This window comes from Saccopteryx leptura, chromosome 7, assembly GCF_036850995.1.
Source record: "Saccopteryx leptura isolate mSacLep1 chromosome 7, mSacLep1_pri_phased_curated, whole genome shotgun sequence".
NCBI lineage: Eukaryota > Metazoa > Chordata > Mammalia > Chiroptera > Emballonuridae > Saccopteryx > Saccopteryx leptura.
Genome location: NC_089509.1, coordinates 41,671,120 through 41,693,937, shown reverse-complemented (window position 1 = coordinate 41,693,937; position 22,818 = coordinate 41,671,120). Strand labels below are relative to the sequence as shown.

Sequence of the window (22,818 nt, the reverse complement as noted above, 5' to 3'; positions counted from 1 at the left end):
TAAACACATTTTGGAGGGAAGGTTGCTAAAATGATTGCCTGCAGAAGCAGCACTCTTTAGTTTCTGCCAAATAAGAGAAAGTACCTCCCCCCGGAATTACACCACCATCTTGGCTAAATAGAGGCACTCAGAGCACCTAGTGCTCCTGGCCACTTTAGACCAGTCCCCAAGGAGGCTTTTATACTCCAATTGTCCACCAGGCCATCAGAGATGCCCTAGGGCTACAGAAACTCCGAGGAGGCTTTTGCTCACCCTTGGCCACCAAATCCACAGGAGCTGAGATGCCCTAGGGCTACAGAAACTCGGAAGAGGCTTTTGCTCACCCTTGGCCACCAAACCAACAGGAGCTGAGATGCCCCAGAGCTACAGAAACTCTGAAGAGGCTTTTGCTCACCCTTGGCCACCAAACCAACAGGAGCTGAGATGCCCCAGAGCTACAGAAACTCTGAAGAGGCTTTTGCTCACCCTTGGCCACCAAATCCACAGGAGCTGAGATGCCCCAGAGCTACAGAAACTCCAAGGAGGCTTTTGCTCACCCTTGGCCACCAAATCCACAGGAGCTGTCACAAGGTCTTCACCCATCTTCCTCCAAGAAATCACAGGGCTGATGCCAGCATGCCTCACAATCTTCTATCGATCAAGTCTTCACCAGGAGCCCAATCTGCCCCATTTCTCACCTTCTTAGCCCTTCTCCCCCACCCATTCTGTCCTCTAAAACTCACTATTATCCTTCTACAAACTCCTTCATGTTCTCTCTGAATGTTCCTTTCATTAGGCAAAATCCTGAAAACATGAAGCAAGATTTAACCTGAATTTTAAAGGCTGAAGCATATTAACATTGTTTTTCCAGATTCCATCAAGGGGAGGTTTTTATACACTCCCATTTAACTCTAATAATGTTCAGCCTGTATAAACAGGGATGACTGTACCGGTTGCTGAAATAGCAAAATGTCTCTGAACTAGATGGTTGGTAGATCATTTCGTGGGACCTTCCTATAATCAACTGATTAAACAGTTAGTTAATGCCTAGCCCTGACTGGTGGTGGAGCAGTGGATAGAGTGTCAACCCAGAATGCTGAGGTCCCTGGTTCCAACCCCCAAGGTCACTGGCTTGAGCATGCACTCATCAGTTTGAACACAGATCATCAACATGAGCCCAAAGATTGCTGGCATGAAACCCAAGGTCACTGGCTCAGTTTGAGCCCGTGGTCCAGGCACATATGAGAAGCAATCAATGAACAACTAAAATGAAGCAACTATAAGTTGATGCTTCTCATCTCTCTCTCCCTCTCTCTCTCTCCCTTCCTTTCTCTCTCTCTCTCTCTCTCTCTCTCTCTCTCTTTTCTCCCTCTTTCTCAAATCAATAAAAAAAAATTATTTTTAAGAGTTAATGTCTAGCTTCACAAATGACACCAGGACCGTGCTCCCTCCAGACCAAAAGCCTGCATCTGAGATTCCCATTCCACTTGAGTTGCCAATACTCTGAGTAACACCCCAGCTCGTATCCCAAAAATCCCCAACCTGCAGATGGATTAAGTGTCTCTCCTTTCACCTTCCAAATTCTCCTTTATCTTTTTTCAAAAATCTTACCAGTCTGAAGTTCATGTCATTAGACTTGACCACCCGTGAACCCTTCTTCCTGTCACTTACTCATATACTGCTATTTGCCCTCATTCACTGATGACACGAGCACCTGGCTATTTCCCTTTCCAGACTTGTACCTCTCTTCAGCCATGCTGTGTTCTATATTTCCATGGAGCCTCCACTTCCTAAACTACCTCACCTCTGACAATCTTCTCTTTGACCCTGCCTCAGCCACCCTCTCTTACTGTTATACCCTCTGATTTGGCATCTCGATAACCTGCACCAGTTCTGAGACTGTGCATCCCACACTGCGAACACCACCTTCTCTTTTTCCAGCTCATCTATACTGTTGTTGCTACTCCAGCATCTTCTTGGCAGTGTCTGGCTTCTTTATCCATATAATCCAAAAAAATTACATAAAAAAGACTTTGCAAACGTGATTAAATAAGGATCTTGAGATGGTGAGATTATCCTGATTTCCAGAGTGGAACCCAAATACAATCACATAAACCATTATAAGAGGGACACTGTTGGACAAACAAGTGTGTTAGGCTTGGTCGCCCGTACTTTGCCTGATTGGTACATGAGCACGTGGCAGCACCACGTGTGTATAGATAGTCTATGTAAGGTTGCAAGTGTCTGCCCTCAGGGTGGCAGACTCTAAACTGCGACTGCCTGCAGCCATTAAGGGGGGCCATAGTTTGCTATTGTTTGCCAGCAAAAGGGTCCCCCCCCAGCCTGTTTTGCTTGGGAGTCCTGAGAGAGAGAAAAGTATTTTTTTCCCTGCCTGCTTGCTCATCTGCCTTTACGAGACTCTAATAAAGGAAAGGGCCCACCATCCTCTGGCTCCACAGTTCCTTTACCATCTGCCCAAATTCAATGCAAGTCTGCATGGTCACAACCACCAGCCTTACAAAGGCAAAGGGAGATTTGACACACACTGGAAAGGAGAAGGCATTGTGCCCTTAGAGGCAGAGATTAAAGTAGTGTAGCCACAAGCTAATAAATGCTAGAACCCACCAGCAGCTGGGAGAAGAAAGGAACAGATTCTGCCCTACAGCCTTGGAAGACAGCACACACTGCCAATGCCTTGATTTTGGCCGATGATCCTAATTTTGAAATTCTGGCATCCTGAACAATAAGAGACTACATGTCTATTGTTTCACTTCACAAGGTTGTGACAATTTGTTATAGCAGCCATAGGAAACTAATACAGACACCTGTCACTTTAAGTTCCAGTTTTATTTCCCATCTTCTACCCATCAAATTCATTAGAAACACAATTAGGGTTTTGGCACCAGCTGTCCTCTGCCTGGAATGCTCTGCTCTTCTCTTTGCACAGCTAGCTCCTTCTGGTCATTCAGGGCATAGTCACTTGGAGAGGCCTTTCCAAACCAACTGAATCCAAAATAATCCCACAGCTATTATCATTTTGTATGTATCCTCTTTATTTAATCATTATTATTTCTTCCCCAACAACCAGAATATAAACTCTATAAAAGCAGAGAGTATATCTGTTTTGTATACCACTATAATCTTAATTTGTAGAAAAATGCCAGTCACATAATTAGGAGATTAATAAACTGAATGAATGAATGGATGGATGGATGACATAGGTGGGAGAAAACATGGTGGGGCTCTTCAATTATTGAGGACATGGTATTTGGAGAGTGGGGAGAGATGGTGAGTCCTGACTTGACTGTGGGACATAAAAATAGAAATGTCCACTGAGTCCTAATTCAAGGAAGAGCTCTATTGGGGATGTTGACTTGGGAATCATTGAAATGGAATGCAGTTGATAAATCTGATGGTGCAGAGGGCATCTACGATGAGGAGATGAATTAATGAATAGACTCTGGCAACTCCAATATCAAAGAGAAGAACCTTCAGAAAGAGCCATCAGAAGTAGTCTAAAAGAACAAAGAATCGCAGTAACCCAGTGAAAGTTCAATTTCACAAAGAAGAAATAGAACAGTATCACAGGAATTCCAAGTAATTAGTCCCACTGATTTGCCAGTGAGGAGGACACCAATAATCATAACAAGAAAAGATTCATCTAAGATAGAAGCCAAATTTCCACAGTTGTAGAGTAAGTGCAAGGTGAAGAAATAGAAAAACAACTTATAAAATATACTTTCAGAAAGCACAGCCCGAAAGAAAGAAGAAAGTGAGCATGTAGCAAGAGAGGAAGTACAGAGTGGAGGAACGATTCTGATTCTCAGTCTGGTTAACTTTTTGATGGGAGAATTTTGAGCATTCTTGTAAATATTTAAATGCAGGTGAACACTGATAAATCTCATGGAGTAAGCTATCTGATGGGATGGAAGTACTGAGGAAAGACTCAACTTTGGATTAACCTTCCTTTCCTCTGGTAGTAACAGATGGAGTTGGTGGATTTAGATATATAGAAGATGTGAAAGGAGAGCAAAATATTAAAAGTTGACATATCTGTGTTTTCTCAGTATAATAGGATGCAAGAACACTGTGAAGGGGATAGCAAACTCTTTAATAAACACCAATATTCTCTTCTTCCTGGGCTCCCAGCTAGACTGCATTTCCCAATCTCCTTTTGTTAATAAGTGCTTGTGCACCTGATTTCTGGCCAATGGTATTTGAGTGGAACTGATACATTCATTTTAAGACTGAGCATTTAGAGAATGGATATGCTTCTTCTCTTTCACGTTCCATTAGCTGGATGAAGTTGAAAACAAAACTCTAAGAGATGGCAGAGTCACAGAATGAAAGGTTCCAGGATGCCTAAATCATCCAGTGTAGAAAAGCCATCCACCAATCAACACATGATCTGTTGTGTTTGCACTTTACTCTGTTTTCAGATCTTTCTGTTATGAGAGTTTATAGTCTGCTCTAACCACTATCAATCATCTTCCGATTTTAAAAAATGCATAGGTTGGGTGAAAGGCTCAAAGAAAATGGTAAAGATTGGGGGAAAACTATGGCAAGAAATGCTGTCTAGAAACAGGTGCAAGAACTGCAGACCAGGTAGGTGCACCTTAAGCAGGGGTCGGGAACCAATGGCTCGCGAGCCAGATGTGGCTCTTTTGACAGCTGCATCTGGCTCGCAGACAAATCTTTAATAAAAAAAATAATGTTAAAGATATAAAACATTCTCATGTATTACAATCCATTCATTTCCTACCGCTCATGTTCATGGTTGCGGGTGGCTGGAGCCAATCACAGCTGTCCTCCGGGACAACACCAAATTTTTATTGGATAATGTGTAACGTACACAGGTCATTGGACGGCTCTCATGGAATTACATTTTAAAATATGTGGCGTTCATGGCTCTCTCAGCCAAAATGGTTCCCGACCCCTGACCTAGAGAACATACATGTGTATGTACTGCCAAACGGTATGACTGTGTTCATTTTCCCAATATCATTCGTAAACCCAGGTGTACAAGTGCAAAAAGCAGACTGACACCAAGTTGTGGGTTCTTTCCACATACATTAAGACTAAAGAGGATTTTCACAATGTCATGGCTTCCAAGAAGTCCAACCAAAAGGAATGTTATTTTAGGTATACTGTGTTATGCATTCAGTGTTTGAACTAGTTCAGTATCTTGGGCAGAAACTGTTGAACCACGGGGTAAAGTATTAGAAAATGAAAAAAAAAGAAAGAAAAGAAAATGGACATGTTAAAAGGCAAAGTTCAATGAGTACAAAAAGCAGGAAATGTATTATAGATACGCAAATAGGATTATCTCTTGATTCTATTTCTTTACACAGTTTCAAGGGAGTTTCTGTCATACCAGAAAATAACTAACTCTGTGGCTTTGAGTGAGTCACTTAAGTTCTCTGGAACTGTTTCCTCAGTGATATGACAGGGTTCACTGTTGATAGGAGAAATGATATGCGCAAAGTGCTCAGCACACATACTGCCTGGAATGTGGTGATTGCTCCATAAATGTTACATATTGCTATTTATTATAAATAATAAAAAGACAGAGTTGGGTTAACTTTCTAACCCCTTTCCTATTTTAAAATTGTATGAATCTATATTTTTTAGAAAAATATCCCAGCTATTTAATGGTGGACTAGGGTGGGGGAAAGGGGTTAATATTAATGAAAGAAGTAAGTGGAAATATACTTGTCATGACAGATCCTGTGAGCACAGTTAGGAGGGAGAGCAGGAACACAGAATCTTCCAGATGTAAAGGCTAGCATAGAGAGGCTGAGAAAAAGCAAACCTCAGGGAAATAAGAGAAGTCAGGGCAGGGCCCAATGGTGAACAGAACCCACCAGCCAAGACTGTCTTCCACTTAGGCAGGACAAGAGTAATAAAACGCTGAGCTTTTTATAGGTTTTATATGCCATGCAGTCCAGCCACCTCCCTTCACAGAGGAAGAAACTGAAAGTTTCAGAGACTGACCAAAGCCATGCTTAAAAGTGGCTATGATGTGACTTCGGGGATACACAGAAGTTAACACTGCTCCCCAAAATCTCCTTCTACCTAGCCTACATAAATGGTCCTCCAAGTTTTGTCCCTTAGGAATCCAGAAACCTTTGAGAAGATTTTGGATTTTTAAGAGACTGGATTAAGTGGGCAGGTGGGAGAGAAGGGAAAAATGGTGGAAACAAGGGAGCCATCGAGTTCTACCAAAGGCAGCTGAGCCCTCAGTGGATATTAAATGACCTCCTCATCTGTATACTCCTCCACTGATTTTCAGGGATTGCTTTTATAACTTTGGTTCCAATGCAGTTTTCCTTTCCTCCTCCTAAGTATCTTTTAAATATCAAAACTGCCAAATGTTCAGGGAGAAAAGAGGCCAGAATAGATTGAGTATCCAATTTAACTGATTATCTGAGATCCATCTGCCTGTGTTTTATCTGCTCCTTAATCACACCCAACCCATTTCTCCCATGTATTTCTTGAGTAATTGAGAGAATTATGAGGCAATTATTTACTCTACAACTATATACTGGGTTTTCCCCACATGCAAGACTCATAGGTGGGCAGGTGAGGTCTACAAAACTGTGTAAGATACAGCCTTTGTTCTGCATCATCTTCTGCAGAGAAGGAAATGATGCACATTTAATAACCATACACAGGAGTAAATGAGAGACTTGTTAGTGGCATAAAAAAAGTAGTTAAAGGGTTTAGAAAACATACATATTTAATGAAGCATTATTATTATTTTTAGCGAGAGAGAAACAGACAGAAATGGAAAGAGATGAGAAGCATCAACTCATCTTTGCAGCACCGTAGTTATTCATTGATTGCTTTCTTATATGTGCCTTGACCAGCAGGCTCTAGTCTAGCCAGTGACCCCTTGCTTCAGCCAAAGACCTTGGGCTCAAGCCCATGACCCCAGGCTCAAGCTGGTGAGCCCAAGCTCAAGCTAGCAACCTCAGGGTTTTGAACTTGGGTCTTTAGCATCCTAGGCTGATGCTCTATCCATTGTGCCACTGCCTGGTCAGGCTGAAGCATTATTTACAATAACCAAGATATGAAAGCAGGTTAAGTGCCCACTGATAGATAAATGGATAAAGAGGTGGTATAAATTTACAACAGAATATTATTCAGCCATAAAGAAGATAAAACTTTACCATTTGGGTCCAACATAGATGGACCTAGAGGGTTTTACGCTAAGTGAAATAAATCAAAGACAAATTATTATTCCACTTATATGTGAAATAATAAAACAACAAATCTAAACTGACAAACAAAACCAAAGAGGACTCATAAAAACAGAACAGTCTGATGGTGGCCTCTCGAGGGCAGAGGGTGTGGGAGGATGGGTGGAAAGGTAAAGGGCAGGAGGCAATAATACCACGATAACTGCAGTGACAGATAATTGCTAGCCTCACTGTAGTGATCACATTGCAAGCTATACATATATAAATGTCAAATCACTGTATTTTACACCTAAAACTAATATGTCAACTCTACTTAATTTTTTTTAAAAAGTAGAACTTTAGACCAAAAAAAATGCACATAACACTTCTGTCTAGGGCTGTGAAGGAAAGCATCGTGGATCTGACAGTCAGTGGTCAGGACACTCAAGGACTGAGAGGATTTCAAAATGGTGAAAAAGGAGGAAGAACATTAGCATAAAGTAGGCAGTAAGAATAAAACAGATTAAAGAAATTCCAAATAGTCCAATTTGGGAAGATAAAAGAAGAAACAAACCTGAGAAAGGATTGGAAAAGTCCATAAATTCTAAGACAAATATTTAGAACTTGTTTCAATAGGACAGAGTGAGCCACGGAAGGGTGGAACAGAGAGTGTTATGATCAAAGCAGTTTTGACATTACCACAGTGAAACAAAACATCCTTTCTTTATCCCATTTAAATAAGGAAAATGACTTTTGAGAACTTAGTACTCTGAGCTGCATTATTTTTACCACTTTAATATATTTAGTTTATTGTGTTTTAGTGAAATAATGACATAAAATCTTAACCAAAATTTTCCTAAAATGTTTACTTTGGACACATCCTTTTGTTCCTATTGTGGATAACCAACTGGTCTTAGTGGTCACTTGTGGATATAAATTAAGTAGTAAAGCTTTCTAAGCTAATATCAACAAGTCATACTCAGAGGCCATCTTGTGATAGCGGCAACTTCTAAAAATCTTATTTTCAAAACACAGCCTCTCTGTTAGTTTATGGGTTTGTTTTCTCCTCTGTATTAAAATCTTTTACAGAAGAATATAGGTACACAATCAACTATGAGATTCTACAGAGGATATATCAGTATTTCAAAAATATGAGGCTTAAAAAACCATTTAAAGTAAATAGTAATCATTCAAAAAATACCCACACACTAACAGTATCTCACTATTAATAAATTATGCCCTGGCCACTTGGCTTAGTGGATAGAGACTCAGTCTGGTATATGGATATCCCAGTTTCAATTCCTGGTCAGGGCACACAAGAGAACCAACCATCTGCTCCTCTCCCCTTTTCCCTTCCCCCTTCTCTCCATCTTCCCCTCCCACAGCCAGTGAATCAGTTGGTTCGAGTGTCGGTCCTGGACAGCACTGAGGATAGCTCGTTGGAATATCAGCCTTAGGTGCTGAGTATAGCTCGGCTAATTCAAGCATCGACCCCAGACAGGGGCCAATAGATCCCAGTCGGAGCACAAGAGGGAGTCTGTCTCACTATCTCCCCTACTCTCACTTGAAATAGATAAATAAATAAATAATTACATTGGTAATAATTTTAATTTATCTTAATAATTAAAAGACATCCCCAAATAATGTTTTAAGTTTTGTTAATACATATGCGACAACAAATTTTTAGCTAGGAGGGAAACATTTTCTATTAACTAATTTTTCCCACTAATTTTAGTAAACTAATAGGACCAAAGCTTGACCTATTAAATTTAGAAGCCATGTTTTCTCTGCTACATAAATCAGAATTCTGATTTTGAAAGAACCAACATAAAATGTTCAACTGAAAGCTGGGAAACAGAGCACAGACATGACATAGGAAGAAATATTTAAACCAAGGAACCAATAAGAGTCTCCAACAAAAAATGAAAATCCTGGAAAACAAGAAAAAAAAAAAGCACAATCACATTCATGTCAGGACACAAAAGGAGAGCTCCGGACAAACACTGAACCCAATTATTATCTAAACAGTATCAGGTATTTAAACCATTAGCTCTCCAAGCTTCTTTTTTCTTAAATGTCTCTGAGCTCAATCCCTGGTCACATAATACAAGAAGACATCTTCTCTAAAGTTGTTAGAGATTTCCTGGCTTGCAGCCACCTTAGCTCTTGTCTTTCTCACTTAAAGTTGAATCTAATCATTTTTCCCTTCTACATTTCTTTTCCTCATCACGTTAACAATTCTAAAACAAGGAAATATACAACATGCCCTTTATTCTTTTCTTCTTCCCGCCTGCCACAACTTCCAAGTACTCTTTTTATCTCAAAGTTGATGAGTCCTGATGAAAATACCTAAGGGTTTTGATGAACATTAAAAATCACTTTGGGCCTGACCAGATGGTGGCACAGTGGATTGAGCATCAGACTGGGATGCAGAGGACCCAGGTTCAAGACCCCAAGGTCGCCAGCTTGAGCACGGGCTCATCTGGTTTGAGCAAAAAGCCCACCAGCTTGAACCCAAGGTCGCTGGCTCCAGCAAGGGGTTACTCGGTCTGCTGAAGGCCCGCGGTCAAGGCACATAAGAGAAAGCAATCAATGAACAACTAAGGTGTTGCAACGCACAATGAAAAACTAATGATTGATGCTTCTCATCTCTCTCTGTTCCTGTCTGTCTGTCCCTGTCTATCCCTCTCTCTGACTCACCCTATGTCTCTGTAATAAATAAATAAAATTTAAAAAAAAAATCACTTTAGGCCCTGGCCAGTTGGTTCAGCAGAGCTTCGATCCAGCGTGTAGAAGTCCTGGGTTCAATTCCCAGTCAGGGCATGCAGGAGAAGCAACCATCTGCTTCTCCACCCCTCCCACTTCTCTCTCTCTCCTCTCTCTCTCCCTCCTGCAGCCATGGCTCAGTTTGAAGAAGTTAGCCCCATTAACTGAGAATGGCTCCATACCTCACCTCAGGCACTAAAATAGCTCGTTGCCAAGCTACAGAGCAATAGCCCCAGATGGGCAGAGCATTACCCTTAGGTGGCTTGCCAGGTGGATCCTGGTCAGGGTGGATGCAGGAGTCTGTTTCTGCCTCTGTGTCTCTCACTTAATAAATAAAAAGAAAGAAAAAAATCACTTTGATAAAACTTCTTAGTTTAATGCTAGCCAGTCCTTCCCAAAGTCCCAAAATAGCAATCCTGAAATTAGTCAGCTGTACAGGTCCCAAACCAAGTGAGTAGTAATTTTACACGGAAACTTCAGACGAAAACTATATCCACAATTGGATGGAGTAACAGGCCGTCTGACACATTTTTACACAAGTGTGTTAAAAGTGGCAACTCCAATCCTTGGATCTAAAATTTCAAAGACAGTGAAAAGTATTGTTCAGTACATTAAGAAATTTTACTACAGGTTTCTAATATACTTTTCCACAGAAAGTTCATTTTTGAAAGTATATGATTGTGCTAGCTTTTTAATACACTGAAGTACAACGACAACAAACATTCTCGAAACAAAGATGACCTTTTGCTGTAATCTTCAGGAAACCTTAAACCTCTCTGTTGCTGAAGTGACATTGTTTTCATCACAAAATTGTCTCAAGTACTTGATTAAGGCCCATGTTAACATCTCTCTTCCATAACCACAATTTATAAGCCCACATTCTACCACTGGGTATATGATTATGCAAAACCTGTTGGTCTCTAACTATACATATTTTACATCTATGTGTCTTACCTTGTTAAACAAACTCAAACTTCTCAAAAGCAGGATAACCATACTTTTTTCTTACCTAACACTTGTTACTATATAATGCTGCCCAAGCCCACAGAAAACTTCATTTAAGGGACCAGGTGTTGTATAGTTGATTCCTACTGTTGTTTCTGAAGTGTTTTTTCTGCATTTAGGGCAAGCTAGTGAGTCTGGGTGTTAACAAGTAAAAAGAATCAAGTTTTGGAAAACCTAAGCAGAAACATTATCACATTAAAAAAATAATAATAAATAAATACAGAGGAGAAATTAGATAATGATATGGAAATTACTTTCCTCCTCTAACAATCATAGATGTCACTAACCACTGTCCCCTGCCCCTATTCCCCAGTCACACACACCAAATGAAAGAGGAGAAAGCCTGGATAATTTATCCACAACCTGCAAGAGTTCAAGTTCCTAGCTAACTGAACTCTTTGCTCAAATCTTCCATTTATGAACATAAAAAGAAAAATATAAGAAAGCAAGCTAATATTTTAAGTCTTCTACCTGTTCTATGTAATACCTTTACATGTGTTATCTCATATATTATCCACATTTTGCCCAGGAGATAATTGAGGCTCAGTGATATTGAATAGGTTGCCTAAGGTAGAACTTTGGTTTTCTTTCGCCCACCACACTCAGCTAGAATTTGTCCCACAGTTTAATCACTCATTGAGAAAACATTTGCTGAGCACTTATTACATGCTTATCACCACTCTAGACATTAGAAATGCCCAAGTGTGTGAGGCTGACCAAATCCTCTCACAGACCTAACATGCTATTGATAAAAGACAGAAAACAAACAAATAACCTATCAGGATAATTTTAGAGTTATAATAGTTTACCAATATGATTTTTTGTACAATGACAAATTTTTAAAAAGTATGTATAATGAGATTAAATAGTTGCAAGAACTAAATGTGTAGGAAGGGTATAAAACCCACTGACAATTGGTAGCATTGTGGCCTTACTGTCAATTACTGAGTCAGGCCATTGTACCTGTTAATAAATCAGAGCATCAGAAACAGAAGCACAGCTTTAATCCTGCTCAGAATTTCTTTATAAAATCCAGCGACTACGTGAGATATCAGAATGGACAGCTCTACCAGTGTTGGTTCTCAAACCCAAAATTCCTCCTTTTATCCATTATTCACTAATGAACTGGGACATTATTTGAAGAGTTGATTTGTAAAAATCAAGGGAGTGTTATAACTTGACATATGTCTCTATGGTAAACACATCACAAGGTGCCCCAGGCTACACATGATATCCACTGGGCAATGGCATCCAGTTCTCAGCAGATGGCCAGCAAAAACTGTAGGGCTCTGAAACTAGAGTACTTAGTAGTAAGTAGCTACCAGGAAGTGCTTGGCCCCAGTTCGACAGTTGTCATTACCCTCCACATTCCAAAAAGAAACTTCATGTCTCTTAAACTTGGACCATTTGTAACAGCTTTGTTTTAAGCAATCAAGACTCGCTATAATTTACCCTTCCTTCCCTTCCCTCACCTAGTTATACAAGTTGACTAAATTAGCTGTTAGCTATTTCTATAGCTGCCTCTCATGACATTTATAATGTGTTGTGTAATTTAGGTTGGCCCCTGCCATGAAGACTTCTGTGTTTGTAAATTACTTCGCACCTCCTACCTCCTACGGAAGGCTGCTGGAGGGTGAAGGGTCCTCTGCACAAGGTGGAAGGTGTCTCGAGACCAGCAGGGAACAGCAGCACTTCATTCACAGGCTGTACCTTCCTGCCAACACTTTCTTTCAAATCTCTTTTTACTCGGTAGAAGTTACTACTTGGGGAGTGGAGGCTGTTCTGAGTTCAGTGTAAGCCTTCCACTTCCTCCTAAAACTGTCAGCCGCCAGCAGCTAAAGTCCTCAAAGTAGCTTCAGCAACCTATTTCCCTCCCTTGCTTCAGAAGGGAGCGACCATCCTTATCAGGTGAGCGACAAGCTGCAAGTTTGCAGGCAACTTTCAGTTAGATGCCAAAACTCCTGCCACTTAACTAAGGAGGCGAATTTATGACTACACCCCACCGCCCCCCAAAATGTAAACAGCTAAGCCCTGGCTAAGCCTGGGTCCACCTTCTGTTCTTAGGGGGAAATTCTCAATCTTTCCCCAGATTCCCGCCGCCACCCACCCCAACAGCGGGGTCTCAGCGGGCTGGCCCGGGTCAGAAAGGGGCGTCCTCGGGCCTGGGGGCGAGGAAAGCGGGGTCTCCCAGGAAGCACACACCTGAGAGGAATCCAGTGGCGCCAGGGGAGCGAGGGCAGGAGCACCTGGTTTCTCCGGCCGGGGCGGAGTCGGTCTCGCTCGGAATCAGAGCCGCGGCCCTGGGACAGGCGGACAGGCGCGCGGATGTCACCCCGGGGCAGGCTGAGCCAGTGTAACCCGACGCGCCCGGCGCCGCCGCGCCCCCTCCCGCCCGCGCCTTCCTCCTCCCACTCCCGCTCCTCCGCCTCCGCCTCCGCCTCCCCGAGGGCTGGCCTGCGCCGCGCGGCCGCCCCTTGCAGCCCCGGGACTCCGGGCCCAGCTCATTGGGCCCGCGCTCCTCCGGCCCAGCGGGCAGACGCGGAAGTGGGAGCGGGAGAGCCCGGGCTGCGGCGCGGGGACGGATGGGGAGTGGGGGCTTTGCGAACCTGCGGGCGGCGAGCTAGCCAGGTCTCCACCGCCCAGTGAACCGGACGGGATGGGACGGGGACTCGGGGACGCGAAGCCCGCCGGGTGGGGTCGCGGCGCGGCGGCCGCGATGGCCCTCGCCGCGCCCCACTCCAGACCCTGCGCCCCGCCTGGCCAGTCGGCCGCCAGGCAGGGAAGCCTCGGCTAGCCTAGGCCAGAGGAAGATGGGGGAGGTGTCCGATTGCCTCTGTCCTCCACACCAGCCGCCCTCGCCACCTGCCCGGGAGAGGAGACGCTAGCGCGCTTGCACGCGGGTAGGGTCGCTTACCTGATTTCCCGTCACCCGCCCACGAAGCTGGCTTCCTCTGCTCTGCAGGCAGGCTTCCCTGGGCCTACAAACAGGTCTGGAGGCGGGCGAACCCCTGGGACCCCGCCGTCAGAGCCCTTGCCCTGCCCCCACCCTACCCCCTCGCGCGCTCTGGAGGCTCGCCGGGCCTCCTGACTCCCCGCCTGAAGGTCAGCGCGGAGACCCACAGGGAAGACCAAGGCCCAGCACCAGGGGGTGAGATGCTGAGCACAGGCTCCTCGGCCCGGCCTCCAACAGGTGGGGGGTGGCGGAGAGCCCGGCAATAGAGCCTCCGGCTTCCCAGCTGCACACCCCAAAGCGGACCCTGCCCACTGAGCATGCCCAGCTCACTTGATGGCACCACAAGTGTTAGGCCAGGCCAGGTGGACCCAAAGAGGGTGCAGCTGGGGTTCAAGTAGATCCCACTTCTTTAAGATCTTTCTTCCAAAGACCTCTAGCCGCTTTACAAATAATGATTTCTACCTTGGTGTTGGAAAATACCCAGGGGAGGTTTGGGAAGGCCTTCCCAAGAAGGTCGGCCAAACTTATTTGAACCAAAATCACCCTGGTGATTTTTTTCAATTATTTATTAAGTCACATACTAATTTATTTAAATACTGCATACTTATTAATATTGGCCCAGAGGAATGTGAAGGTTCATTGGGTCCCAAATTAAGTAACTTCAGGAAACCAGTCTATCCAGTGGATCTGGTAGACCAGTGGTTTTCAGCCCTGGCTACTGAAGGTGTTCTGAGCAGTCCTCACCAAGATCTGCTACTTTGGCATGTGGGTTATTTTGAGCTGAGGCATTTGAGACTATGGAGGGCTCATGGAAAAACTTTAACTTTTACCTCTCAAAAAACCTAAATTGGGGGCCTTGCAGATAACAGTTATTACAAGAAATAACTTTTTATGTCTTTCCTGTAGGGCAGGGCAAATATCTAATTACTAAACATCTGCTCTTCTTATCTTCCTGCAAATAACCTCCCTCCCTTCCAAAGCCCCAAGGACCTGATGGCGTTTTAACTCAGAATGCCCATATGTACCTCTTTTTACATTTGTCTCTGAACCTCTCCTATATGTGAGGTTCTCATAGGTACCTTTGTAATTACATTTGGTTATTTTTTTTAGTCTTCTCTTCCAGCCTGATGTGTGGTGGCGCAATGGATAAAGTGTTGACCTAGAATGCTGAGGTCACCGGTTCAAAACCCTGGGCTTGCCCAGTCAAGGCACATATGGGAGTTGATACTTCCTGCTCCTATCCTTGTTTTCTCTCTCTCTCTCTCTAATAAAAATGAATAAATAAAAATCTAAAAAAAAATCTCTAATCTCTCTCCTCTTCCTGACTGTTAGACCAGCCAAGCCAGAAGAACCTAGAAGAGTCAGGTTTGTTCCTCCCACAAAATACAGATTACAATGGGAGTGGGGGTGTAAAATGACCAATGCCAAGTTTCCATCCCCATTTCAATTAAATCAGTCTGTGCATGAAACTGAAAGGCAGAAACTGTGGGTCTAACCAACAACACGAGGCTAGTGTGTTCCAAAGGAAAATTTTCTTTATAAATGCCTGGGTGCAGGCAGGCTGAGACAAGCAAAGGGTGTCAGCCCCAAGGAAGGGATGGGTAGGGGTTATATGGATTCATCAAAAGGCCTTGGGCAAAGAACTGCATGAATGCTTCTGTTTGTGGTTGGGAATGGCACCACAGCGCCTCAAAATTGTACCCTAACCCAATTGTCCCTTATCAGCATCCAGCTGCAATGGAAATATAAACCGGATTACTGAGTAGGCAAGGCCTTCTTCCTCCTCCAGACCAACATTGTGCTTAAGAAAGATGGTGGCTGAGCAGCCATTTTGCCTAACAGAAACCTGGAAATCTATACAAAATCTTTTTAAAAATCTTTTTTAAAGCGTGGTTATCAAGGGAGAGATTTAGGAGCCTGTAGCCAGCAGCAATACCTGAAAATTTAACAGAAATGCAAATTTGGCTTCACTCCAGATTAACTGACCCCTAAACTCTGGGACTGGGCTTTTCTGTCTGATTTAACAAACCTTTCTGGTGATTCTGGTGCACGCTAAAGCTTGAGAAACACTGTGTGGATGAAAAAGGGGCCACATAATGAACCTGACTAGCTCAGAGAGAGCTAGCAAGGTAGCCTTGCAAACTCAGAGGCCTAAAGGAACCACACAGGATGGTCCGGAATCAAACCTTTCTAACTAAAAGTAGTTCATGGTGGGTAGTCTTGTCCTAGGAAGGTATTTTTCTCTAACAAAGGTCAATGTTCACCTAAACCCAGCCTATCTGTTGTCTTTTACATCTACAATAATGTACCAGATAACATGCCTTTGAAATGTAAAGGTGATCTTCTTTTCCTGCCCACTAGGGAAGGCATCCCACCAGAGCAGAAACCAGCAAACCCCCTTGTGGGGCAGCTGTGTTAGGCTTGCTCCCTGGTTTACCGGCTGCAAGCCCGTTACCTGATTAGTGCGTGAGCACATGTGTATGACCTATCTGAGACTATGGGTGCTTGCACTCAGAGGTATTGGGAATTGCGGATTGCCTGCTTGCCACTTTAAGGAGCCATTCTTGCTGTTTGTTGGCCTGAGAAGCAATTTTCCCCTGCCTGTGTGCTTGTCCGCCATTGTGGGACTTTATTAAATGGAATAGCCCAATGCTTTCCGGCTCTGTAGTTTCTCTACCGTCTGCCCGAATCCACTGTGGACCTGCCTGGTTTAGGCCACCAGCATTGCACCCCTCATTGATATTATTATCATGTTAATTAATTGCTAACTATCTTATGCCTCCTATCTAAAAGAAGTTTCAGTACATACATTTTTACTTTTGATCCAATCCCAGAGATTTCCCTGCTTTGCTTTTCTCCCAGTTCCCTAACCTATATCACCAGTCAAGCTCATATAACCCACTCATGTCTTCCTCTTTGGTTCGAATGTATAAAATGAGTGGTAACACTGCTATTTTCTATAGCATTTTCTCAATCTGTTGAGACTGCTTCCTGGCAATTGTTGACAGTTTGGCTCAAATAAACTCATAAAAAGTTCTTGAAGGTTTGGAAGTTTCTTATGTTGACCACTGTTTAAAAGTTTCCCCAGGTGCCCTGGCCGGTTGGCTCAGCGGTAGAGCGTCGGCCTAGCGTGCGGAGGACCCGGGTTCGATTCCCGGCTAGGGCACACAGGAGAAGCGCCCATTTGCTTCTCCACTCCTCCGCCGTGCCTTCCTCTCTGTCTCTCTCTTCCCCTCCCACAGCCAAGGCTCCATTGGAGCAAAGATGGCCCGGGCCTGGGGATGGCTCTGTGGCCTCTGCCTCAGGCGCTAGAGTGGTTCTGGTCGCAACATGGCGATGCCCATGATGGGCAAAGCATCAATCACCCCCTGATGGGAAGAGCGTCGCCCCATGGTGGGCGTGCCGGGTGGATCCCGGTCAGGCGCATGCGGGAGTCTGTCTGACTGTCTCTCCCTGTTTCCAGCTTCAGAAAAACGAAAAAAAAAAAAAAAAGTTTCCCCAGGTGACTCAAATGGGCAGCCAGTGTTGAGACCCAATGTGATAGACCAATGCTTTTATATTTTTTCAAATTCCAAACATTTATCTAGAAGAGCAACAAGTTTGTGGGGCAGCTGTGTTAGGCTTGCTGGTAAGTTTACCAGCTGCAAGCACTTGACTTGATTAGTGAGTGAGCACATGGCAGAGGCACATGTGCACAGCCTATATAAGGCTATGGGCGCCTCCCCTGGGCAGCAATTCTTCCAGATAGCTCTCCTGCCTCTGTGCTGTTTCCCCTGCTCCCTCGCCCTTACTGTGAATAGCAGATTTTCTTTTGTTTATTAGCTCTTTCCCTTTTGTTGTGTATTTGCTCGCCTGTCTTTGCAAGCCTCCAATAAACGGGAATGGCCTGACACTTTCCAGCTCCACAGTTTCTCTACCGTCTGCCCAAATCCAGTGTGAACCTGCCTGGACTCAGCCACCAGCATTACAATGTTACACAGAAAAGGAATAATCTAATAGAATTGAGATGCTGGTCTTGTATTTCTTTCCCTCTAGCAACATGCAGAACAGTTCAGTGCTTGGAAAACGGAGGCCATCTGTTTTTCACTTTTGTACTCTGGTGCCTAGCACACTGCCTGTAACATAACAGATATTTGATAAGTGTTTATTGATTTGAAATGAATGCTAGGTGAACAATTTGCTCCAGGGCTTATTATGTCCACTGTATATAATTTCTTACAAGTCCTGGTCACCTTGCCAGCTAACAAGCCCAGGAGGGATTTCTTTTCATTAATAACCCATCACCATCTGTGATGGTCTAACCCAAGTAAGATTCTGATGGAATAGGACATAAGAGGAAATAGAGATTTAGAGAAGGTGACAAAAGTCAGAAACATTGGACATGATTTCTCTTGTCAAAGGTGGGGGCCAAAACAACCAAAGAAAAGCATACGGACACCACGCATCCAGTGAGATTCAGGAAAGACACCGAAGGTGAAAGATGTGTGTGGGAGAGGTTAAAAAGGAGAGATAAAGAAGTGTAAGGTGATCAACCTACTTTTTATTCTGGATCTTCCTTTTCTAAACAACCCCACCTCACCCCACCACTCCCTCATCCTCCACACACACACTTAATCTCAAGGACAGCCTTGAGACAAAATAAGAGAGTGTTGTAAAATACAGTGGTGCCTTGACACATGAGTTTAATTCATTTCATGGCCAAGCTCGTGACTCAGTTTGCTCGTGTCAAATCAAATTTCCCCATTTAAATTAGTGGAATGCAATTAATCCATTTCGGCCCACAAAAAACACACAAATTTTTTGTTTTATATGCTTTTAAATAAGAAAATGTACTTTATATATAACAAATGCATATATATATATATATATATACACATAATAAGAGAGAATGTAAAGAAATAAACTGGTTTACGAAGTATATTTACCTTCAAGATCAGGTGAAGATGCTGGAAGAGGGGGAGATACATTAGCATAACAATGCCCTTCCCAAGCAGGAAGGTAATTAGCAATTTCACAGACAGCTGCCCAGCACCATTTTTTTGTTTGTTTGTTTGTTTTTGTTTGTTTGTTTGTTTGTTTGCATTTTTATGAAGCTGGAAATGGGGAGAGACAGACAGACTCCCGCATGCGCCCGACTGGGATCCAACCGGCACACCCACCAGGGGCGACACTCTGCCCCCCAGGGGGCGATGCTCTGCCCCTCCGGGGCATCGCTCTGTCGTGACCAGAGCCACTCTAGTGCCTGGGGCAGAGGCCAAGGAGCCATCCCCAGCGCCCGGGCCATCTTTGTTCCAATGGAGCCTCGGCTGCTGGAGGGGAAGAGAGAGACAGAGAGGAAGAAGAGGGGGAGGGGTGGAGAAGCAAATGGGCGCATCTCCTGTGTACCCTGGCCGGGAATCGAACCCAGGACCTCTGCACGCCAGGCCGATGCTCTACCACTGAGCCAACCGGCCAGGGCCCCAGCACCATTTTTAACAATAAAAGTGAGTGAACTCATAAAATATAAATTTTACAAACTCATTTGCCCAACAATCATCATTTTCTTCACTGACTTTTGGCTTTTTCGCCACATTTTCCTTACTTTCACTTAGAGGCCATTTCAACAAAAAACTTTCCATGGAAGTTTTGTTCTTCCTCCTTTTCAGAACATTGGCAGGCTATCTAGTGAAGGGTGGCAGAAGCTTATGATTCAAATATCCGCTCTTGACTTGAAGCAAAAAATCCCGCGAATGACTGCTCGTCTCTCAAATTGCTCATGATTTAAAGTGCTCGTGTGTCAAGCTAGCACAGTAGTTGTTTCCATTTACTGCATGAAAACATAGCTTACTTGTAATTATTCAGCAGAAATTAGACATCCACTTTTGTTCAAGGCAAAAATGGCTTTTGAAAAGTTAATTTTTAAAGATAAACACTAGATAATTTCAAAATGCAAAGGTTTATGATATACTTCTGCTTTAAGACCCACAGAAACTTATAAAATCAAAAACTAGTCCCTATTTGTTTCACCAATATTTTCTAAAGGGAATAAAATATAAAAACTTTTTTTTACTTTTAGCCTTATACATAATGCTTTAAAATTTAGGATACTAAGAGAGGGACAGATAGGGGACAGACAGGAAGAGAGAGAGAAATTGATAAGAAGCATCAATTCTTCATTGTGGCATCTTAGTTATTCATTGATTGCTTTCTCATATGTGCCTTGGTGGGGTGGGGGGCGCTACAGCAGAGGGAGTTTCCCCTTGCTCTTTTAGCAACCTTGGACTCAAGCCAGCGACCATGGGTCATGCCTATGATTTCATACTTAAGCCAGCAACCCCGCACTCAAGCTGAAGAGCCAGTGCTCAAGCCAGCAACCTCAGAGTTTCAAACCTCGGGGTCCTCTGCATCCTAGTCTGCTGCTCTATCCACTGTGCCACTGTCTGGTCAGGCTGCCTTTGTATCTCGTTATGACAAGAATTTCAATGAGTTTGGTCACTGATTGGGGTATCTAATAGGAGCATAATTTCCCATATGCCTAAGCAATGTTTTTATTGTTAAGATAATTTTGCGAGGAAAGGAATAATTATTAATTTTAGTACTACTCTGCAGAATTATTACACTAGATCCCCAAACAATATATTTTTTAAAACCTTTCCTATACATATATACACTTACTAAAACTTCTTTTTGCTCATGGAATTAAAACAAAATCAAACAAGTAAGTAGGTTGGGGACTAAAAGCATAGAAAACGGAGTGAGAGTGTATGAAGGGGAGCACATGCCATACCCAGTTAAAAAATATGAAGTCATTATTCCAATAGAAACAATCTACTAGAAACCAGAAAGTTAAAGTCTTAAGTGTTTCTCCTTGTCATCGCAGGCATGACTCAGCATTTGGAATGAAACTATGTTTACTGTCTTTCAGATTGAGAGAGTCAAATAACTTTGGTGCCACCTAAGACTTTTCTCATGTGCCTAGGAAAACTTTAGGACAGTCATGGGTTTTCAGCCTGACATAGCCATCAAAATCTAAAAGGTTTTTGTTTTTCCATTCACTCCTGTTTCACCAAAGATTAAATTTGCCCACAATTAATTTATCTTACTCTTGTAGTATTGTCAGGTGAATTTAGATTGTCTTCTATATTTTAGGGTAACAAAACTATTGAGAATTTCTTCCTTTCCCAAGTTTAGAGAGTAGGTTACCTACTGCTAAGATATCTAAAACCCAACTGCTAGGGCTGAACTTTCCTAAATATGGAGAACGTTCCACTGGTGACTCTACCAAGCACTTTTTATGACCATCTACCACATTCCAAGTGTCAACTGTTTTAGTCCCTGCTCACTTCTAGGATGTCAACTTAAGGATGTCCAAACTGTAAGGAACTTTTATAAAAATTATTTGAGCCAAACAAGAGATATGCCTGGAAGCAAGATCTCAATAGACTGATAAAATGCTTCTTAGAAAGGCAGTTTGTAGCCCTGGCTGGTGACTCAGGGGATAGAGTGTTGGCCCGGTGTGTGGATATCCTGGGTTCAATTCCCAGTCAGGGCACACAGGAGAATTAATCATCTTCTTCTTCACCCCCTCCCTCTTCTTCTTCTCTTCCTCTTTGAGCATAGCCATGGGCCCTGAGGATAGCTCTGTTGGAGCACATCAGCGTCAGATGCTAAAAAAGCTCAGTATTTGATCATTGGTCCTAGAAGGAGTTGCTAGGTGGATTCTGGTCAGAAAAATAAAAAAAAAAAAGGCAGTTTGCAGCTTCCTTTATGCATTCGATATTAAAGAGGGAGCATAAGAATGAAGAGGTGTGAGAAAACAAGGCGGGATTAGATTACGGGATATTTAGCAAGATTATGTGCTTTTTTGAGGGCAGTTTTAATTGAGGAGTCTGAAAATAGGCATTTCAAAGGTGGGTTAATTGAGATTGACCAAAGCAATGGACAGGGCTTGCTTAGGCAAAGATAAATCTTTTACTAAAAAGTTATATGCCTGGAGTTTGACTACCCACTATGAACTATTTTCTTTTAATTTTTAAATTTTTTTTCAATTACAGTTGACATTAAGACTTTATAATTAGATTACCCTGTGAGGTTATTTTCCATAGATCCCTTTTGGGTCCACAAGAGAGAAAGAAGTTTTCAAGTGTTTATTAGTCACCAAAACCCATTATAAAATTTATGTAATAAACCCTGGCTGACTAGCTCAGCTGGTTAGATCATCTTCCCATATGTCAAGGTTGTAGGTTTGATCCCAGTCAGGGCACGGGCAAGAATCAACCAATGAATGCATAAATAAGTGAAACAGCAAATCAACTTTTCTTTCTACCTTCCTCTTTCTCTCTAAAACCAATTAAAAAAAAGATTATGTAATAAAAGGATGAAAGGGGCCATAGTGTTATTAACACCCATATTTTTGTTTTAGAAATGATATAATTAAAACAGGTAGGTATTAAGTAACTTATTTAAGGTTACTTAGTTAGCTAAACATAAATAAGAAACTGCCTGGTGGCGAGAACAATGTGTGGACTTCGAATTCATCCTCATCTAAGTTCTTTTACCTCGACCTGATTCTCCAGCCTCCCTGAATCTCAGTTTTCTCATCAGTGAAGATGTTAATAGTGAGCATCCATATAGTATTTACTCTGCCAGACACTAGTTCTAACAAGGTCATATAATCTTTAATCCTCAAAGTAACTCTCTGAGTTGGTCTGGTTTTTTTGGGGGGTGGGGATTTTTGTTTTGTTTTTACAGATGAGTGAATTGCGGTTCAAATTTATTAAAGTAACGTGCCTAAGATAACACAACTAATATATGGCCAAACTAGGATTGAATGGGATAATATATGTGAAGTACCTGGTTTATGGATTATCAGTAAAGTATCATCAAGGTCAGTTTCCATCCCTAAACCCCAAACATTCTGACTCTTGGTACAATATTGAGCCAAGACACCTTTGT

At 42.8% G+C, this 22,818-nt stretch overlaps 1 protein-coding gene across 2 annotated transcripts in view; it reads right to left on the bottom strand.

Moving 5' to 3' along the window:
- GPD2 (glycerol-3-phosphate dehydrogenase 2) overlaps positions 1–14,220 on the bottom strand; it is a 162,958-nt gene extending 148,738 nt beyond the window's left edge. The window contains exon 1 of one of the 2 annotated variants that reach the window (XM_066345092.1): positions 13,846–14,220. The gene's annotated coding sequence lies outside the window, so the exon portion shown is untranslated. Of the gene's footprint in view, positions 1–13,133; positions 13,303–13,845 lie in introns of those variants that run through there. The other variant, XM_066345091.1, reaches the window with a different exon arrangement.
- Positions 14,221–22,818: the final 8,598 nt, after the last annotated feature.